Here is a 22,727-nt window from a genome sequence, read left to right as displayed (position 1 = left end):
GAGGAGAAGAAGAAGTGAATGAGACAGACACAGTTACCCTCGATGGGGAGCTTAGAGACTAGTTGGTCGAAAAACTATAAATGTGAAGTACATGAAATTATTTACAGTAAAGTATAAATCATGTTATAAGTAAGATGGAGGTGGTATGGGAGCTCTTGTCTTGTATTTTATTAAAGTAAATTGCAATCAGGTATTTAAAAGAATCAAATTCTGACAAAGTTAAATTGAAAGTGAAAATATGTGGTGGGATATGGTGCTTTAATACGTGATATGATAGCCAGCAAATATACAAAGGCTTCAATCTGGCCTTTAATACTCTTTTTACAAAATATGGATGTGCAAGAAAAAAGCAAAAAATAAAGGTTTTACTTACCTATCCCATTGAATTGATGTGAGGATAAAAAGTTCTAATTCAGTCATTCTTTATTATTTGCGAGTTCCATATTTTTGAATTTACCTACTCACTAAAATTTACTTGTAACTCAAAAATCAATACATGCAGTGCTTTCATAATCATTCATGGATGTGTACAGATTAGCAAAAACATTGATTCACCTGACAGGCATGTTCCCGGTTAAGGCCAAGGTGATGGTGTGCCTCGTTGTACAGCTATCATACTATAAATGTGTCACTTTCCCAGTCTATTTTTTTTTTGAGGAAGATTAGCCCTGAGCTAACTACTGCCACTCCTCCTCTTTTTGCTGAGAAAGCATGGCCCTCAGCTAACATCCGTGTCCATCTTCCTCTACTTTATATGTGGGACACCTACCACAGCATGGCTTGACAAGCAGTGCCATGTCCGCACCAGGATCCGAACCAGCGAACCCCGGGCCACTGAGAAGCAGAACATGCAAACTTAACCACTACGCCACCAGGCCGGCCCCTCCAAGTCTATTTAATGCCACATTTTTTGCATTTTTGTAATTTTTTGGTGATTGCACTGTTTGGAATGGCCCCCAAAGATGGTACTGAAGTGCTTTCTAGTGTTCCTCAGAGGAAGCAAGATGACTATGCCATGCCTTAGGGAGAAAATATGCTTGTTAGATAAGCTTCATTCAGTTCCATGAGTTATAGCACTGTTGGCTATGAGCTCAATGCTAATGAAGCAACAATATATATTAAACAAGGTGTCTGTAAGCAGAAACACACAGAAAACAAGGTTATGTGTTGATCAGTTGATGAAAATGTGTAACAAGAGGCTTCGGGAACCTAACCTCGTACATCCACTGGGAGCAATGATTTAATACTCACTAATGATGTTTGCAGCTACTTCACAGAATGTCACTGCCGGGAATAATAAGAATCAACTAAATATGCAAAGCCCTTGCACAGAGCTAAGCACGCAGTGTTTAATAAATATTAGCTATTGTGATTTCAATTTAACTAGTAACCTTTTTTAACAGAAAGAATCCATTTTAGTAAAAAATAAGCACACAAAAATGTCACAATCTATTTGAGGCTTTAAGCAATCTCACTAGTATCTAGACTGGAGGGATTCCCTCTGAGGTCTATGTAGGAGTATGGATGTATATGAGTGTGTACTGGCAAACTCCTGATATTGTTTCCAAAAACATATCTGAATGCACTCCAGCACTTGATCTGGTCTTATATGAGATCAAAAAACCTCACAGCACAAAACAGAGCAGTGATCATTGTAACCTGATAATACAATTTGTGGAAATCAGCCTCTTTCCAGAATTAGTTGTAGTGGTGCATTTAAAATCATTCAGTAGTGCATAAATAAGATATGATATAATTATGCTCAAACTTTTAAATTGCTTGATTTCACTAGCTGGCTTGAAACCAAATACAACAAATAAGACATCAGGAAATGCCTGGTTTAACATTAACCTTCACAACAGAGTTAGAAATACAAGTGAAAGTTTTCAGTAATTTTACATCTTGGATCCCAATTAGCTCATAGAAATATTGATTAGATGTTTTACCCTTTAAATCACATCCTCAAGTAGTAAAAACACCCAAAATAAATAGTTTGCAAGCAAAATTTGTCACATTCATTGTCAGTTAAGGTGTTAGTTGCCTTGAAATATCTGGGCCAGGATCAGATAGAATCAAGTTTGTACTCAAGTTTGAATCATTCTATATAAAAATACTGTTAATACATATTGCACTTTCTTTAGGACTTTGAATGAAAATTGGAAGAAACAAACTGCAGGAAGTTTTGAAAAGCTATGTCCTTAATATGAGATTTGATCAGCATCGCACGCCAAATAGTAGCAGAGCATGTGCCGGAAAGAAAATGGATATAAGAGTTTAAGAAGATTATTTCATAAATTCATAAATCTTTCAGTCAATTAATGTAATATCACCTAGAAAAAAATGTTAGTAGATCAGAGTCTTAGCTGAGGCTCAAATTTAGGGAGACTTTTGGTAGTGGGAATCTGAAACACCAGGAAAGGTTGTGGATCACAAATTGAGAGTTCTTATTTATGTACATTAAGGGGATTTAACTAGAACACTTCCTTTCTTTTACCAAAGCAAATATATGTAACCTCATAATCAGGTTATATCACATATAGCCTTTGTAATCAGGAAAGCCTACACACCAAAAAAGACCTGCCGAGAAACTGCCAAGAAGGAAAGTGGATCACTTCCATTTCAGTAACAAATATATTGGATGAAGAGTGACATACAAATTCAAGAAGCCTGATTGCAAAAGGCCTTTCACATTATTCAAGGAATTCTATTAGGAGTTTAGATCCTTTTCATTCATCATCATCTGTTACTTTCTCAAAAGAATAACAAAAAAGCCCCCCACAAAACCTGTTCATCAAACAAAGCTGGGTTTATTTGGCTCATTATGGGAAAGACAATAGCTCCTTGACAAGGTTTTATTACTGTTTCAGAAAAGGAAAGTGAGGGGAAGATAATTCCAAGGGATTGGGTTAGTGATATCACGGAGGGCTGTGTAAAGTAGGGAACTGGTTGCAAGTGAGCAAAGTTTATGATATAACTTCAGACTGCTGGACACAGTGAGGCAAGGTCTTGACTCTTGTCTTAGTAAGCAATCTATGTGTTTTAGTGAGTAAACTATTTTAGTTGGTCACAGTCCTGTAATCCTGAGACAACTAAGCTGTTGTTGCTAGGTCTCAGTGATGTTTAACATAGAACTAGGAAAAAAGTGCCTTGTCTTGGTAATGTTTAACACATGGAATGGAAATTATAACATTTTTAGTGCTCACTTAAGAAAATTAAACTTATGTTGCCACAGTGGGAAAAGTTCTCAAAGGACATTTTCTTTTTATTGTCATCTCTTGTTGAGAATTGATAATTAAAAACCATCTTTGCCTAGTAATCAGTGTTATATGTTGGTTAAAGAAAATGGATTTCATATCACACACCTCCTTCTAAAAGGATTTAATGCTTTGGAATGTTAGAAGGTGAGACTATTCTAACAATTCTTTTCTGTTTAGAAATGTATGTATTCACTTCCTTCAAACAAACTAAAAAAAAAAAGCAAATAAAATAAACAAAAATATCTCTCTGCACTGATGCCTTTCATATTATCATGACCTATCTCCTTTCCGGAAATTGAAGTTTGTCCGGAGCTCTGGAGAAGACGGCATTGTAGTATTTAGTTTGGGGTCAATGGTCCAAAACCTTCCAGAAGAAAAGGCTAACATGATTGCATCAGCCCTTGCTCCGATTCCACAGAAGTTCTGATAAATTGCCTTCATGATGAACAACTACTTGAATGAGTCTCTTTATAATCTCTAGAGTGGGTCCATTAAAACAGTTTCTGCAAATGAGTGAAAATTTCATAATACAATTAGATCAAAACGAACTCATGTATCTGTTTTGCTTTTTAAGTCGAATTCTAAAAGAGTGCAAGGGGGACACATTTGCTTCAATATTCCACTTTAACTTTTATTTTGCTCTCAGAGACATTTATGTATTAGAGACTCTGTGTGATGTTTTGCTGCTACTATGATAATAGTATACCAGTAACGCAGCAAGAATGCCCAAGTTTTACCCCACAAATCAAAGCATTTTCAAATGGGGATCCTGGGGGATTGTGAAGTTATGAGCAGCAGAGAGGCAACAAGTTATAGTTTAATTAGGAGCTGCATAAACACTCAATATTCAAAGCAGAATTCACAAAATAACTGAGCACGAGCATAAAGATTCAGACTCTTCCTCCTGTTCCTCCTTCCTCTTCTTCTAAGATGAAAACAGCCTATATCTTAAAGCTAGCCCTTTGTGAAAGACCAAGAGAGAGGCCTGGGCCTCTGGATTCCCCTTGGTGTTTAATAGTGGGGACAACTTAACAAGGAGGCCCAAAAAGGTCCAGGCTTTGTTTCCTGTTAAAGTAGAGAGGGCAATAGGAAGGAAGGGACATGGTCTCTGACTTTAAGTGCTCTTGGTCCTGCCCATCAGTAACTTGGCCTAATCAGTATACTGTTGTGACCAACTGGCTTATGCTGATTTGCTCCTTGATGATATCTGCTTAAATGTTCAGGGAATCCATATTTGTTTTACCTCATCCATTGTGTCTTTCATCTTCAATATTTTATTCTTTTGAGGAAATTAGCCCTGAGCTAACATGCATCGGCAATCTTCCTCTTTCTGCTGAGGAAGACTGTCCTTGAGCTAACATCTGTGCCCGTCTTCCTCCATTTTATATGTGGGACACCTGCCACAGCATGGCTCGATAAGCAGTGCTAGGTTTGGGCCTGGAATTTGAACCAGCAAACCCCAGCGTGCCAAAGCAGAGGACATGAACTTAACCACTACACTACTGGGCAAGCCCCTCCAATATTTCTGATTGGTTCTTTTTTATAATTTTAACCGCTTTTTTGAAGTAGCTCCTGAACTACATGAATTATTCCTCTACATTCTCTTTTAACTAGTTGGGCTTTTTGATGATGGCTATTTTGAATTATCTGTCATTAAGGTTACATATTTCTGGGTCTTCAGGATTGATTTCTGGGTATTTGTCATTTTGTTTCTGTTCTGGAGATTTAATATAATTTTTGATACTGCTAGAGGGCACGGCTCTGTTCTTACACATTGTGGTATTATTTGGTCATAGTTACCACTTATCGCCCCTGGGTGGGAGTCAAGAGCTGTGTATTCAGAGCCCTCTCTGTTCTGCTGGAATCCAAGGCACTGGGGCTGGTGCTGAGTAGTAGGGGGAGGGGTGCTCATTCTGTGTGCTCTTGGGATTTTCTTGCTCTACCCTCACTATCTGCTCTCCTGAGGTGTTGGCTTGATGAAGTTAGCACCACAATAGCTTTCCCCTCCATAGGGGGCTTTCCTCTAGGCTAAGAGGAACCTCAGGGATCTTTGATGTTCCTGCAAAGGGGCAACCCCTCCCCCTTCCTTCCCTCTCACAGGTGCTGGCAATCTCTAGATTGCAATCTTTCAAGGAGGGAGTAACACATTCTCTTACCCCATTCCACCTCTTCTGAGGGGGAATTCAGCCTCTCCACCTTCTGATGTATAGCTGTGTGGCACTCTCAGATGTCTTTTGTGTTGTGTGGATGTTCTCTGTTGGAATATGAATGTATTTTTCATTGTATTGTGGGAAAGACAATTCACTGAGAGAGCTCCCTATGACATGATGGTGATGTCATTCCCCTAATGTGAGTTTTTTAAAAAATGTTATCCCTCGTACTATTAATAATTCTGCAATTCCTACCTTTGTAAAAATATATATATAAAACTATGGATGGAAAATTCCATTGTTAATACCTTTGAGAGACAGACAAACTGGGATAATGCCTTGGAAAATTTCTGCCTAAAAGATTATAGGAAGCAGTGTTCTTCCAATATAAAATCTAAAATATTTCATATTCCCTCTATAAGAAGAAGGAACATTATCCCTTTGCCCTAAGTAGAAGAAAGTATAATATTATTGACAACATAAAATAGAAAGATATAATTTTCCATCAATATGCTTTATGGAGAAAATGAAAATAAGCAAATCCTCACATATACCCCTCAGAAAATGCTAAGCAAGCAAAGCTTTTTCTAGATTAAAACCACAAGTTTGTTACATGAGATAGTCACTTGAAATAAAATTTCAGAAATTGCAGTTAATATTGGGCTTACCTGACAGTTCTGATTTATTTCTTAATGCTTTTAATATTAAAGTGCATTAAATGCAAAGCCTTTTCTAGATTAAAACTGCAAATTTGTTATATGAGATTATCACTTGAAATAAAATTGCAGAAATTGCAGTTAATGTTGTGTTTACACTACAGTTCTGAGTGATTCCTTAATACTTTTAATATTAAAACATGTCATTTACAAACTAATTTCACTCAGTCCTTTAGGACTAACAATAGCAAAAAATAAACTAATAATTTGTAGTAAACTCTACAAAAAGATAGTTGATAAATAGTGTGGGGGCCTGGAATTGGCCACCCCAAGATATGTCTCTTTGGCATGAGGATTATTTGGGGCTGGTTGCTTTTAATACACTGCAGATAGGAAAGCAACTGAAAAGTAGAATTTACTTACCCTTTTGTTAAGAGACATTTGCATTTGTAAGGGAAATCTCCATCTGTAAAGTTGTCCCCCTCTCTATACCAGGAAGAACAAGGATGACCTTATCTCTAGAAACTCCTATCAATACAGAATGCAAGGACTTAAATCTGCATAATAATCTTATTCCTGTTTCTGGTAACCTCCTGTAACTGACTCTCCCTACCCCCGACATCCTCCTTTGTCTTTAGCTGGATATGATATTTAAGGTGGTGGCTTCAGCCATTTTGGCAAGTTGCTCAGCTTGCCTGAGCCTCTCCCATGTATACATGTCATAAAGCTTTGTTTAATTTTCTCCTATTATTCTGTCTCATGTGAATTTAATTCATTCTCCAGCCAGACAAACCCAGAGAGGGTAGAGGAAATGTCTTCCTCCCCTACAATAGTTACCCAGATTTTTGGTACTTCGATGTTTTAAACTATTTGATAGCACTCATATTTTAACATTTCTGGGAAAAAATATTCATATTTGTTAATGGGAGGAAGCTGGGGAAGACTTCTTAGTAGATTTTAATTTCAAAAATACTCTGTGCCTGTGTGATCTTATTCATGGAGTCGAACATTTTCTTCATGTTTGTGTGGAGATTCAGTGGAAAGAAAACAGATACATTAGGACGCAGTACTCAGGTCTTCAAGTGGATCCCATAGAATGATCTTCTTGATAAGACTGTGGCAAACAAATTAAATTTTAATTAAAAGAAAATCTAAAGAAAAATAGTGGAACAGCAATGTAATGCAAAATTGCTTTTGAAAACATCGACAACCAGGTAGTAATTATCTCTCATCCATAAATTTTCAATAACTTCTCGATTGGTCTTCTCACCTCCATGCCTTTGTACCTCAGATCTGTCTTTCTCACTGCTGTTATAATGCTTTTTTCCTAAAATATACAGGAAAACACCTCTACTTTTCTGTGTGAGTCATTGAAAGTTCACAGAAAAGTAGGAGTGATTTCATAATTCTGTAAACACAGTGAATTCATTTGAATTTTACATTTTAAAGAGGTGAATTTTATGGTAAGTAAATTTTGTCTCACTATATAATCTATTAAAATAGTGATATTAAAAAATAATTTTTTAGCAAAAATATTTTTATAATTTTAGAAATTTTAAGTAATGAATTGACGTATTTTCTGATATTTCTTTCACACTCATCAGTTTTTCCTTCTGTGAATTCCTCTTACAATAAGCTATATGGCTTTTAAAGTTTTTTGCACAGAAAATTGTTGTGCTAATGAGTTAACCATTAAATCTATAGGATTAAAATGCAATTTGGAAATAGCTGTCTGGTTGAATGTAAAAGTGAATTTTAGATTGGTTATAGCATTTTAATGATTTCAAAATCGGCCTCTTAATAATAGGAGAAAACTTATCCATGTCTGTTTTTTCTGATCTACAGTTATGCTTTCTCTTGATTTAAAAAATAAAGCAAAATATAGGGGTCTAGTATATTTTTCTTATCATCATATTAAGAATTAGAGTTTTCTAAATCTGACTGTATATCATTTACCTTTTCCAGTGTGTTGTATATTTTCATACGTTTTCTTGTTACTAATTAGTGCTTTTTCATTTTAGCTAAAGAAATCCTTTCAGCATTTCCTGTAATGTAGATACGGGGTAACAAACTCTCTTACCTTTTATTTGTCTACAAAAGTCTTTATTTTCCCTTCATTTCTGAAGGATAAACTTACAAGGTAGAGTATTCTTAGCTGGCAATTATTTTCTTTCATCACTCTGAATGTATCAATCCACTCTCTCCTGACCTGTAAGAATTATGCTGAAAAGTCTGCTGAGAGCCTAATGGGGGTTTCTTGGCAGGTTACAATTTTCTTTTCCCTTGATCCTTTTAGGATTCTCTCTTTGCCTTTGATTTTTGATGGTTTCATTAATATATGTCTTGGAGAAGATGGTTTTGAGTTTCAGTGTTGGGGTGATCTATTAGCTTTGTTAACTTGGATATCCAAATATGTCCCCAGGTTTGGAAGATCTTGGCTACTATTTCTTTAAACTTTCTGCCCCCTTTTCCCTCTCTTCTCATTCTAGAACTCCAATGATTCAGATATTGAGTTTTCTGATGATGTCCCAGGAATTACATAGAAATTCTTCAATCTTTTTCATTTTTTTTCTTTGTTGTCCTTTCACAGAGTTATTTCAAAGTTTCTATTCTCTAACACACTGATTCTGTCTTCTGTTGGACTATCCTGCTATGGATTCTATCACGTTTTTCAATTCATTCCTTCAGCTCCAGAGTTTCTATTTGGTTCTTTGTTAAGATTTCCTATCACTTTGTTAAATTTATCATTTTGTTCATATATTATTTTTCTAATTTCGTTGTATTATCTTTCTTTTAGCTCACTGAGTTTCCTAAAAACAACCGTTTTGAAATCCTTATTGGGTGAATCACAGAATTCTGAGTCTTTTCATTGGCTACTGGAAGATTATTGTTATCTTTGGTGATGTCATGTTTCCTTGATTCTTCATGTTTCTTGGAGTTTAGCATTGTTGTTTCTGCATTTGAAGTATCAGTCTCCTCTAATCTTTACAACTGCCTACAGGTGGGAAATACTTTTCATTGGTACCATTTATGTCTGAGGCTTTCTCAACCTTGTATAGATGCTACTGCTCCACATTTTTGCTCCATTTTATGGCAGAAATCTTAGGCTTGTATGTCCTCTCTTGATCTTACAACTCACTACAGCAGCTGTATGAAACTTCTCTTTTGTTTTCCAGAAGGTGGCACTGAAGCTCAAGATTTTGATTTCTGCCTTGCCCATGGAGCTTGGCTTGTTTTCTGTGCATAATCTTTGTTTACCAGAAGTTGCTCTCACTGCTGCCCTCAGGAGCATGCACAATGAGCTGGTTGCAGGGTTGGGGGAGGCGTAAGGTTGGCACTTGGAGCTTTAAAAAAATAACTAAAAATGAATAAATCAAAGGATTTCAAGGCTCAACTTGTCTTGATTATTGAAGTATAAATACTCTAATTAGTTTAAAAACATTTCTTGACAGGTGTTTGAAATATTTTAATTAAATTTGGCTTCATTTTCTATAGTTTCATCACTCATTGAAAGAAGAAGTTCTGGAGTTGAGTGTTAAGAGTCCAGCCTCCATTATGTTTACAGAGATTCATGGTGCTGCATCCCTCCTTGGAATCACTCTTTATCCGGGCAAATCCCTTCAAAGAGAATGGCCAGAATTTTGTGTTTAAAGAATAAATCACTTCCTCTGAAAATTTACATTGGATTTTAAATTTTATTATAGTACATGACTGCTTTTTAGAACAAACTAGAGGTATTTGGGAAGGTGATTTGTTTCACAACCTAAAGTAATTTTTCCTAAGGGCTTTGAAGATTTTTTCCTAAGGTTTTCTCCCTGTGTACATAACCTTTAATTGTGCATATTCTCAAATGTAGTTCGTCTAATCAGGTTGATGTCTTTGAATGCTTATTCTTTCAAAATATTTATGTACTTCTATCTTCCCATGCTAGAACAAGAGAAATGTCTAATTTCTTTAAGATTTGTTGTGTTATTGAAAGTGTTTTTGAAAGACAGTGGTATATGAAGCTATTACTTCCCATAAAGAAATTTAGATGATATTTTCTTGTTCTTTCGATATCTTCTCAAAGACCTTTCTTTCTTCTCTCTCATCTCTTTAATACATAGACATTGAGTCCTTCAGCAGAGGTGATATTAATATCTTTTCCCCTTCATTTTAATTTAGGAAACCATATATCTGTAATCAATAAAAAATAGAAACTTATAAATGTAGACTCCTAGTATGGAAAAAACTTAGAGACCATCTCACAAAGTTTTAACAATTCCTGACAAAAGTCATTTTATGGAGCCAGCCTGGTGGTGCAGCGGTTGAGTTCACACATTCTGCTTGGGCTGCCTGGGTTCCCAGTTTGGATCCCAGGTGTGGACCTATGTACTGCTTGTCAAACCATGCTGTGGCAGGTATCTCACATATAAAAGTAAAGGAAGAAGGGCATGGATGTTAGCTCAGGATCAGTCTTCCTCAGCAAAAAATGGAAGGATTAGTGGCAGATTTTAACTCAGGGCTAATCTTCCCCGCAAAAAAAAAATCATTTTATGATAAGAGAGTTTTATAATGAGAAAAATGTAAATATCTCAATTGATCAAGAAGTTCATAATCTAAAATCTAGGCTAACAGGACTGTCTTAATCTCCCAGAGCCATTCATTTTAAATATAACTCTAGTGAGATGTGTCTGCCAGGAAACTTTACAACAGGATTTGTATGAGTACCTCTAAAAATGATGGGATAATTTTAGAGAAAAATAACATATTTAAACTGCAAAAAATATTTGCTATATTTCCTAATTAAAATTGTCAGTAAAAATAATTTCATTCAAGCATGAACTATAATAAAATCCATAAGGTGCAGGATAGTTTCTTATTGTTTTCTTTGCAATTAAGATCATTAAAGATCTTTCTAATGACTATCCCTAAGAAAGTCTTCTAAATGTCAATTTGTCATTAGATTATTTCTTAACGAGTCATCCTTTAACATTTCTTGTCTTTCTAAAGTGATGAGACATTTGGCAAAATTCCAATTCCATGCTTTAAGAAATAGTTTTGAATGAGAAGTCTATGCAAAATTATTTTCTTTATTGAACAATATACACTCCAGGGGCCAGACTGGTAGCATAGTGGTTAGATTCATGTGCTCTGCCTCAGCAGCCTGGGGTTCACTGCTTCAGATCCTGGGTGTGGCCTTATACACTGCTCATAAAACCATACTGTGGTGGCATCCCACACACAAAGTGGAGGAGGATTGGCACAGATCTTAGCTCAGTGACAATCTTCCTCAAGGGAAAAAAAAAGAATATAAACTCCAAAATCAAAGGAACTAGCACATTTAATAAAAAATGTACTTACATTTGACAATATCTAACATAAGATTTTCCATATACAGGAGACAACAAAATAGGCATAAAACTCAGAAAAAAATAAGGTACCCTACTTACCTGTGTTCAACCACACACACACACACACACACACATCTCTGCATGGTATTGTGGTTTTGACTTCTTTCTCTTAGTCAGATAATCTGAAGAGCTCTAGAGGACCATGACCATGGATCTTACTGACCAGCCCGTACCTAACATGTCATAGCACTGTGCCATAAAACTGGGGTTAAAAAGGTGAAACAATTATTACTGTAATAATGAAGTGAAGCATTGCAAATCACCTATTTTATTTTTCCAACTTTGTGCTTTTGCTCACGCTATTTTTGTTGTTAGAAATAAGTTTATTTCCCCATTAATATAAAGTATTGCCTCATCTACAAGGAGAAGATGCGAAAATCATTCAAGAAAAGAATCATCTTTTTCTTCTTTCACATTTATATGTCTTTGTGCCAATTAAAATTTGTATGTAATGAAAGAGAGGAAAATAATGTATTTATTTCTACATGAAATTTTTTTATTTTAAAATACTACTACTATATTATTTTAAAAATCTCCTAAATCAAGCATTTTTTCTGAATTATATTTGTGATGAACCACAGAATAGCTGAAAACCTTTGACCCACAGCCAATGGATTCATCTCTTATCAATAATAGTCTCTCAATGTTATTGGGTGCTTCCTGGCTGAAGTGTTAATCATTTTGCTCTTTATCAGAAACAAAAAGGTGCTTACTTTATTCTTTGAATTTTGGTAAGTCTGGAAAAACAAGACGGTGTATTTTCTCTAAGATATAAGTTCAGCTAGTCACTAACATCTGTATTAAGAAGATTCAATTCTTGTTACAAAACTTCCTCACTTTCTGTTTTAATTTTTCTACTCAACTATTCCAAGATATTTGGAATTGAGTATTGAATTCCATTTCTAGACCTCATGGTGTGACTGTGGCCACACTAGCCGTATACCATAGACAACTAGAAAACTGGACAAATATTATATAACAACTTTTTTCAGACATTGAAGATTAGGTATCACAAGAACATGATAACTAAGGGACAGAAATTTGATGAGGTGAACCCTAAGATCACTCCAGCTTTCTAGGTATAGTCACTTTCCGGATTACACTGCAAGGAACAGGATATCCAGCAGGAACTGCGGGTATTGCTGCATAAGGAAAAAAAGATGGAATTTGATGATAAGTGAATTTTTGGAATTGAATGTGCATAATTTGGAAATTCAAAATGACCCGTACTATTTTCTACTGAAAATTAAGCTACTCAGAAAAGACTTTGTTTTGACCTGCTAGAACCAGTTTCCACATATGGCCTTAAACTGTCTTGATTTTAATACCAATCTTACATCTCTCAGCCCTGTCAAATGTTCAAACTGCTAAAATTCCAGGTTAATAGAATGTGACCTCTTCTTTATTATCTGCATATCTGATTTTTGAGGATAAGAAAGGTAAAGATATCCCCAGGATTCCTGGCTAATCCTGTCAGGGTAAAAAGCCAGATGGAAAAGATCCAATTTGGGAAATTGGCCCTAAAACTTTCAGTTGTTCTTTTTAAACAGTGGTGCCATATCAGAGACAGACTGTTTGATTCTATTGCTAACAGAGTTGATACATTTGACATTCAATTTTAGGAGTAATTACATGACCTTTGTTAAACAAGCACACAGATTTGGGCCCATGCACACAGCCTCACTCTCTGCCATTATGGCCACTTTACTAATTTACTCTTGGGACTAGAACTGGGGTGTTTGAAGACAGAGAGTGGCTGATGACAACTGGTTGAGTCATTTTGCCTGGTTTATTGTTTAGCACCTATTGCATGATGGATGCTCTCTAGTGAACATTAACATGGTGTCCTATGGTCACGTGTTCCATCCGTAACAGGGCCCCATAACATGCCAGGACTTGTTTTTGCAAGCACATGTAATTCTTCAGTCCAGATGATATTGGCTTGCTGTGTTGTGATTCCCCCATTAGGCTAGCCACAGATTCCACACAGCTAGTGTAGAATGTGCAGCGCCCTTTCTGGTGGCCTATTCTGTCCCTAGGGCTACCTGCTCTATAGCCAAATCCATAACTTTTCATGGGTTAGCCTGCTGGATGCTAATTTGATCCTATTGTTCACTGTGATCATTGTGCCCCCCGAATTCTGATGCTTGAGCACCATTCCTTGCTCTCTTTCATTTTTGGATTTGATTCTGATCTATATCAGTGACCTCAATTTTATAATGACCAAAAAACCTGTCCCTCAGAGGATAGCCACACTGAGCTCTCCTTATAACTTTAGTAAAGAACCATCTGGTAGATTTTCCAGACTGACTTATCTATCTTAAGATATCCACTGCTCAAAATCTTTTGATTCTTTCTCCCACCTTTTGCCATGGCAATTCTTGAACATCAGGTCACTTTGTGTGGCACATCACTTTTCCAAGTTTCTATGGCATCTTAGTAGTTTTTTACTGCCATCTCCTGGAGACTGAACACTGTGTATTAAATCCTATGTCCTGAGAGAGTGCTGCAAAATAAAACTATACTTCATTATGCAACTGTATATTCTATTTTCCATAATCCAGTTGCTCAGCATACAGTTCCCTAAATAATCTTCCAGTTCTTGGTGTTAAATATTGGTTAGATCGTTCAATTCTTTGTGTAATAATATCTTTCCTCCCTCGGTAGTCCAGGTTATTCCTGGCTGTATTACAATGTGATTCAACCCCCTAGTTATTGGCCTATGGCCAAGAAGGGAGGTAAGTGCATATACTGAGAGGGACACATGATGTCCTGTGGGTAGAAGATACCTCATCATTGGTTGAAGGTCATCCTCAAACAATGGAGAAGTGCTATCCCTTCACAGAGAGGAGTAGGCCACTTCTGGGGACTCAGAAATTTCAGGGGAATCTGGAATTTCAAAATCATCATGTACAATAAACCATTTATTAGATGTCTTGGAATTCTGTTCTTTCTCAACTAGGGCACTAATCTTGGTAAGAGATCAGACTAGGTTGGGAATTTAGGTATAATTGGAAAAGTTTTATTTTTAAAATGATACAGAATTTATTAGGCCTTCTGTAATAGATGAGAATCTCTTTATATGCTGCCAAGGAGGCATCTGTGGCTTTCACACTTAGCCTTAATTTGATGGTTAATACCTGCCATTTTTCCATAACATTCTCCAAAACACGAATTCAGCAGAAGCAATCATTTAGTTCCATTTTCCTCGTAATTTCTACTTTTCTGATATTTATCAAATACCTGATATATCATAACCGCTAGTGCCTTTCTTGCCAACAGTTTATGATCCCAATTCACCATCACTGGTGCAATCAGTAATAATTGCACAGTTACCACAGTTCTGAGGCTATTTGTGTCCCACCTACCACTAACGATAGAGTCCTCATTACAACTGGTAGTGAATGATAAGCGACAAAATCTGATCTCATTGTCTATTCTCTTATTTCACCCTTGGTATCCATTATCAAATGTTGAGTGCTCCCAAGAAGCAGACACTGAGCTGGAGATTAGTTTACAGAGAGATCATTAACGACTGCTCTTGGAAACAAAATCTGTGAGTGTGAAGGGTAAGAAACAAGATTGGAAAGTGGAAAAAACTAGGGACATAATAGTTTCAGCATAGGTCTCAACCAACACTCTGGGATATCTGAAGCTAAGATCACTTTTAAGGGTTGGCCCAAGTTGAAATGAGGAGACCAGGCATTGGATATGGGTTTCCCCAGGAAGGAGACAGCACTTTAGACTAGATAGATCTCTTCAGCAGAAGCACATCTTCTCCCAGTTGTTAAGTTTTCTCATTTTATTGATGGTTTCTTTTGTTACACACAAGCTTTTTAGTTTAATGTAGTCCTATTTGTTATTTTTTCTATTGTTTCCCTTGCCTGGTCAGACATGGTATTCGAAAAAATGCTGCTGAGACCAATGCTGAAAAGTGTATTGCCTATGTTTTCTTCTAGAAGTTTCATGGTTTCAGATCTTACATTAAAGTCTGTAATCCATTTTGAGTTGATTTTTGTGCCTGGAGTAAGATAATGGTCTACTTTCATTCTTTTGCATGTGGCTGGCCAGTTTTCCCAACACCATTAATTGAAGAGACTCTCCTTTCTCCATCATATGCTCTTGGCTCCCTTGTCGATAATTAGCTGTCCATATATGTGTGGGTTGATTTTGGGGTTCTCGATTCTGTTTCATTGATCTGTGTGTCTGTTTTTGTGCCAGTACAATGCTGTTTTGGTTACTATAGCTTTGTAGTATATTTTGAAATCAGGGAGTGTGATAACCCAAGCTTTGTTCTTTTTTCTTATGATTCCTTTGACTATTCAGGCTATTCTGTTGTTCCATATAAGTTGAAGGTTTCTTTGTTATATTTCTGTGAAAAGCATTGTTGGAATTTTGATAGAGAGTGCATTGAATCTATAGATAACTTTAGGGAGTGCATTGAACCTATAGACTGCTTTAGGAAGTATGGACATTTTAGCTATGTTAATTCTTCCAATCCAAGAGCACGGAACACCTTTCCATTTCTTTGTGTCTTATTCAATTTCTTTCAACAATGTTTTATAGTTTTCAGTGTACAGATCTTTCACCTCTTTGGTTAAGTCTATTCCTAGGTATTTTATTCTTTTTGTTGCAGTTGTAAATGGGAATGTATTCTTAATTTCTCTTTCTGCTACCTCATTGTTAGTGTATACAAACGCAACCAATTTTTGTATGTTGATTTTGTATCCTGTGACATGACTGTATTCATTTATTATTTCTAAGTTTTTTAGTGGACTCTTTAGGGTTTTGAACATATACAAGCCTATCTTCAAATAGTGATAGTTTCACTTCTTTTCCAATTTGGATCACTTTTCTTTCTTTCCCTTGCCTGATTGCTCTGTCTAGGACTTCCAATACTATGTTAAATAAAAGTGGTGAAAGTGAGTATCCTTGTCTGTTTCCTGTTCTTATATAGATAGCTTTCAGTTTTTCTGCATTGAGAATGATATTGACTGTTGGTTTGTCATATATAGATTTTATTATGTTGAGAAATTTTCCTTCTATACCCATTTTATTTAGAGTTTTTATCATAAATGGATGCTGTATCTTGTCAAATGCTTTCTCTGCATCTATTGGGATGATCATGTGATTTTATTCTTCATTTTGTTAATGTGATGTATCACAGTGATTGATTTGTGGATGTTGAACCATCTCTGCATCCCTGGAATAAAACCCACTTGACCATAGTATATGATCTTTTTAATGTATTATTGTATTCTATTTGCTACTGTTTTGTTGAGAATTTTTGCATCAATGTTTGTCAGTGATATTGGCCTGTAATTTTCTCTTTTTCTGTTGTTTTTGTCTGGTTTTGGTATCAGGATAATGTTGGCTTCGTAGAAGAGTTAGGAAGCCTCTCCTCCTCTTCAAATTTTTGGAATAGTTTGAGAAGGATAGGTATTAAGTCTTCTTTGAATGTTTCCTAGAATTCACCAGGGAAGCCATCTGGTCCTGGACTTTTACTTTTTCAGAGGTTTTGGATTACTGTTTCTATCTTCCTGCTGGTCATCGGTCTATTCAAGTTCTACACTTCTTCTTGATCCAGTTTTGGAAGGTTGTGTGATTCTAAGAATTTATCCATTTCTTCTAGATTATCCAGTTTGTTGACGTATAGCTTTTCCTAGTATTCTCTTATATTCGTTTGTATTTCTAAGGTGTCCATTGTAATTTCTCCTTTTTCATTTCTGATTTTATTTATTTGAGGCTTCTCACTTTTGTTCTTGGTGAGTCTAGCTAAGGGTTTGGCAGTTATGTTTACTTTATGTTTTCAAAGAACCAGCTCTTGGTTTCTTTGATTTTTTCTATTGATTTTTCAGTCTTATTTTCATTTATTTCTGCTCTGCTTTTCATTAATTTCTGCTCTGCTTTTCATTATTTCCTTCCTTATGCTGATTTTGGGCTTTGTTTGTTCTTCTTTTTTCAGTTCCTTTAAGTGCACTCTTAGATTGTTCATTTGGGATTCTTCTTGTTGTTGAGGTAGGCTTGAATTGCTATAAACTTCCCTCTTAGAACTGCTTTTTCCATACACATAGATTTTGCCATGTCATATTTTTATTTTCATTTGTCTCCAGTTATTTTTTGATTTCTCTTTGATTTCTTCATTGACCCAATAATTGTTCAGTAGCATTTTGTTTACTTTCCATATATTTTTGGCTTTTCTGATTTTCTTCCTCTAGTTGATTTCTAGTTTCATAGTTTTGTGGTCAGAAAAGATGCTTGATATTATCTCAATCTCCTTAAGTTTTTTGAGACTTATTTTGTGGCCTAATATTTGATTGATCCAGGAGAATGCTACATGTGCAATTGAAAATAATGTGTATTCTCTGGTTTTACATGGAATGTTCTATATACATCTACTAAATCCTTCTGGTCAAATGTATCATTTAAGGCCAATGTTTCCTTATTGAACTTCTGTTAGGATGACCTATCCATTCAGGTAAGTGGAGTATTAAAGTCCCCTACTCTTATTTTGTTACTGTCTATTTCTCTTTTTATGTCTGTTAATATTTTCTTTACATATTTAGGTTTTCCTATGTTGGGTGCATAGATATTTGCAACTGTTAAGTCCTCTTCTTGGATGTTCCTTTTATCATTATGTAATGCCCTTCTTTACCTCTTGTTTCAGTTTTTATTTCAAAGTCTTTTTGTCTGATATAAGTATTGCTACCTCAACTGTCTTTTCTTTGCCATTTGCATTGAGTATCTTTTTTCCATCCCTTCACTTTTAGGTTGTCAGTGTCTTTAGGTCTGAAGAGTGTCTCTTGTATGCAGCACATATATAGGTCTTGCTTTTGACCAGTTGGCCACTGTATGCCTTTTGATTGGAGCACGAAGTCTATTGACATTTAAGGTAGCTATTGATAAATATGCATTTAATGCCATTTTGTTACGTTTTTTCTGGCTGTTTTAGTAGTTCTTCTCTTTTCCTTTCTTCTGCTCTTGCTCTCTTCCCTTGTGTTTTGATGGCTTTCTTTATTAAAACGTTTGATTTCCTTTCTCTTACTCATTTGAGTATTTAGTATAGATTCTTGTTTGTGATTACTATGAGGTCCAGATAGAATCTTCTATGTATATAGCAATCTATTACGAGTTGATAGTCTCTTTAGTTTGACCTCTTGCTAAACGTCTTATTCTTTCACACTCTCCTCCTACATTTTGTGTTTTGAAATCATATCTATTTTTGGTCTTCTCTCTCCCACTTAAATACTTTTAGTATTTCTAGTAGACCTGGTTTCTTGGTGCTAAGCTCCTTTAATTTTTGCTTGTCTGGGAAACTCTTTATCTCTCCTTCCATTCTGAGTGATAAGCTTTTCTGGTAGAGTATTCTTGTCTGTAAGTTTTTTCCTTTCAGCACTTTAAGTATATCATGCCACTCTCTTCTAGGCTGTAGAGTTTCTGCTGAGAAGCCAGCTGATAGTCTTATGGGGTTTCCTTTGTATGTCACTTGTTGCCTTTCTCTTGCAGCTTTTAGGATTCTTTCTTTATCTTTAATTTTGGACATCTTAATTATAATGTGTCTTGGTGTGGGCATTTTGAGTTTATCTTATTTGGTGCTCTCTGTGCTTCCTGGACTTGGATGTCTGTTTCCTTCCTTAGGGTAAGAAAATTTTCAGCTATTATTTCTTCAAATATATTCTCTGCCCCTTTTTCTCTCTTATCCTCCTGGACACCTATATTACAAATGTTAGTGTGCTTAATATTGTCCCAGATTTCCCTTAGACTGTTCTTGTTCTTTCTAATTCGTTTTTCTTTTATCTTTTCAGCTTGGGTGATTTCCTGTAGTCTTTCATCTGGCTTGCTGATCTGTTCTTCTGTATTATCTACTCTGCTAGTGAGTCCCTCTAGTGATGTAGTCTTCATTTCTGATTGGTTCTTTTCTACATTTTCCACTTCTTTGTTGATGTTGTCACTGTGTTCATCCAGTCTTCTCCCAAGATCAGTGAGCATCCTTATGAGTTTTTGTTTGAACTCTTTGTCAAGTAGATTGCCTATTTGTGCTTCATTGAGTTCTTTTTCTGGAGTTTTGTCCTGGTTTCTTGCTCGAAATGTGTTCCTTTGCCTCCTCATTTTTCCTCTTTCTCTATGCTTATATCTATGTGTTAGATGGGTCAGCTATGTCTCTTGATTTGGAGATGTGGCCTTATGTCAGAAACGCTTTTTGAGGCCCAGCAGTGTGCTTCCCTCTCATCACCAGTAAAATGTTCCATGAGTGACCCCTGTGTGGGCTATGTGTGTCCTTCTGCTGCAGAAAGTTTGCTCTCACTGCAAGTATGCAGAGAGTCTAGGCTTTCCTGCACTGTTTGACAGTTTGTAAATAGGGCTGGGGAGCCACAGCACTATTGGCTAAAAGGTCTAATAGCACATTCCTGTTACATTTTTTCATTTTAAGTGAGTAGGCACCCAGTGTTGCTGCTTGCTAGGCAATGGGACATACAATTGCTATAGGCCTTAGACCTGCAAGGCTCTTGTCAGCTCTCTTAGGATTGCAGCTGATTGGGGCTTGGCCCAGACATGGAAGAACCCAATTGTTTCAGGCTTTATCATGTGGTTTCAATCCCCTTTGTGGCTGTTTGTGAAGCAGAGGTCGTTTGCTACTGATAAGCCCCAACCCCCTCACAGGTTCACACACACCTTCAGCACAGTCCTGTCCCATGTACACTTCCCGACCCCTTGAAGCATAGCCAGTCACCCCACTGCAGAGGCCCCACACTTTGCCTGCTCCTCGCACAGGTCCTGCCCCAGAAAGGAAGACATACCTGCCTGCAGAGGATCCAGGCACCCAATCTATGCAGGCTGACAAATAGCCTGAGGGCTTGCTGTTGGGTAGTCCCAGTCCCTATGGCAGGCTGCCTGCCCTGGCAGAGCTGGATGAAATCGGTGCCTTAGTGATTGTGGTAGATCCCTGGGCTAAGAGGCCAGGGGAAGAACGCCAATGGCATCTGTCAGCATTTGTGTCAGTATGCCTGTACAAAGTCACAACAATGGCTGCCACCAATGTCTCTGCCTCCCGAGAGGTTTCACTTCTCACTGAGATGTGCCAGAAACTGCTGGGTGAGTCCCTTTTCACCAAAGGACTGTCCACCTTTCTTTCTGATGTTTTTAGGCTGCTTTCTGAGAAGGGTAAGTTAGTGCATGGGCCCTTTATTAGCTAAGTTTTTCTACTTTTGTCAGATAGCTTTTCTGGAGGTATTCCTCATTGTAGTTAATAACCAGTAAAGCCAGGTATTATGACACTTGTCTCTGTTGTGCTGGGTCTGAAGTATGCTTATAGTGTTAACACACACTTGCTCTGGTCCCTGCTCCTCCAGGGAAGGCTTCCTACCTTAAGGTTGCTCTCACCTGGCAGTCAAGCTCTGTGGCTCACAAAGGTGGCTTTTTTCTCTCCAGAAGGATTTTTCTGCATCTTCTGCCTCAGTCAGGACTGTCCCTTGTGGTGGGGGTTCTTTTTATCCAGTTTTCAGTTCCCTCTCAAGGGTAATTTTTCCAAGAATAGTTGAACCTGGTTCTGTTCATGGGAGGAGGTGAGTTCAGAGTCCGCCTACATCATCATCTTGATGAGATCAAACAATATATATTAAATATGGTGCCTTTAAGCAGAAACACACATGAAAGAAGGCTGTGAGTTGATCAGATGGTAAAAATGTTGTAACAAGAAGCTTGCAGGAAACTAACCTTGTGTTCACTGACGGCAATGATTCAGTATTTGCTAATAACATGTTTGCAGCAACTTCATAAAACAACACTGCCTAGAATAATAAGAATCGACTAAATATGTAAAGCCCTTACACAGTGCCAGGAATATAGTACTTAATAGATATTAACCATTGTGATTTCAATTTTACTAGTGACTCTTTTAACTGAAGAAATTCATTTTAGAAAACAAAGTGAGCAGATGAAACTGCTAAAATCTATTTGAAACTTTACACAACCTCACCAGTATCTAGACTGGAGGGACTCCTTCTGAGATATGTATATGTATATATATGAGTGTACACTGGCAAACCCCTGAAATCATTTCCAAAGATATTTCTGAATGCTTTCTAGCATTTGATCTCATCATACATGAGATCAAATAACTTCATATCACAAAACAGAGCAGAGATCGTTGTACCATGATAACACAGTTTGTTGAAATCAGCCTTTCTCTGGAATTAGCTATAGTGGGCATTAAAAATCATTCAGTGGAGTATAAACTGGATTAGATATAATTCTATTTCAAAGTTTTAAATGGCCTAATCTCACAAGATGGCTTGAAAACAAATATATTAAGTAAGATATTAGAGAGGAAATGCCTGATTTAATATTAACCTGTACAACATGCCACAGATTTAGAAATATAAATGATGGTTTTCAATCATTTTGTGACATGGATCTCAATTAGTTCATATACACACTGATTAAATATGTTACCCATTAAATCACACTCTCAAGGAGTAAAAACCCATGAAATAAATAGTTTGCAAGCAAAATTGGTCACATTCATTAGCAGTCATGTCTTTAGTTCCCTTGAAATATCTGGGCCAGGATAAGATAGACACAAACTTGTACCCAGGCTGAAGAACTCTATATAAAAATAATGTTAATGCATGTCATTGCACTTTCATTAGGACTTTGAATGAAAATTGGAAGAAACAAACTGCAGGAAGTTTTGGAAAGCTATTTCCTTAATATGAGATGAAATTTAGTACAGCACACGCAATATTAGCAGAGCATGTGCCAGAAAAAAAAGGATATGAGACTTTATGAAAGGGAAAATTATTTCATAAATACATAAATCTTCCAGTCAGTTAATGAAATATCACCAGAAAAACAAGTAATAGATCAGAGTCTTAGCGGAGGCTCAAATTTAGGGATCCGTTATGTAGTGGGAATCTGAAACTCCAGGAAACTTTGTGGCTAATAAATTGAAGGTCTTATTTATGTACGTAAAACTGACTTAACAAAAGCACTTTCCTTCTTATACCAAAGCAAGCGTATATAACCTCATAATCAGGCCACATTACATGTAGCCTTTATCATCAGGAAAGCCTACACCAAAAGAGACTTCCTGAAAAACTGCCAAGATGAAAAGTGTAACAATTCAGTAACAAATATATTGGACATAGAATGACATACAAATTCATGAAGTCTAGTTGCAAATGGTCTTTCACTTTATTCAAGGAATTCTGATAGGAATTTAGATTCTTTTAATTCTTTAGTCATCTGTTGCTTCCTCAAACGAACACCAAA

General features: G+C 36.4%; 1 pseudogene; it reads left to right on the top strand.

Annotated features, from left to right (window-relative positions):
* The window catches only part of LOC124236811 (UDP-glucuronosyltransferase 2B31-like), a 37,648-nt pseudogene that overhangs the window by 6,037 nt on the left and 8,884 nt on the right, over nt 1–22,727 (top strand).

Source organism: Equus quagga, chromosome 3, assembly GCF_021613505.1.
Source record: "Equus quagga isolate Etosha38 chromosome 3, UCLA_HA_Equagga_1.0, whole genome shotgun sequence".
NCBI classification, from domain to species: Eukaryota; Metazoa; Chordata; class Mammalia; order Perissodactyla; family Equidae; genus Equus; species Equus quagga.
This window is presented reverse-complemented; position numbering and strand designations above follow the sequence as displayed.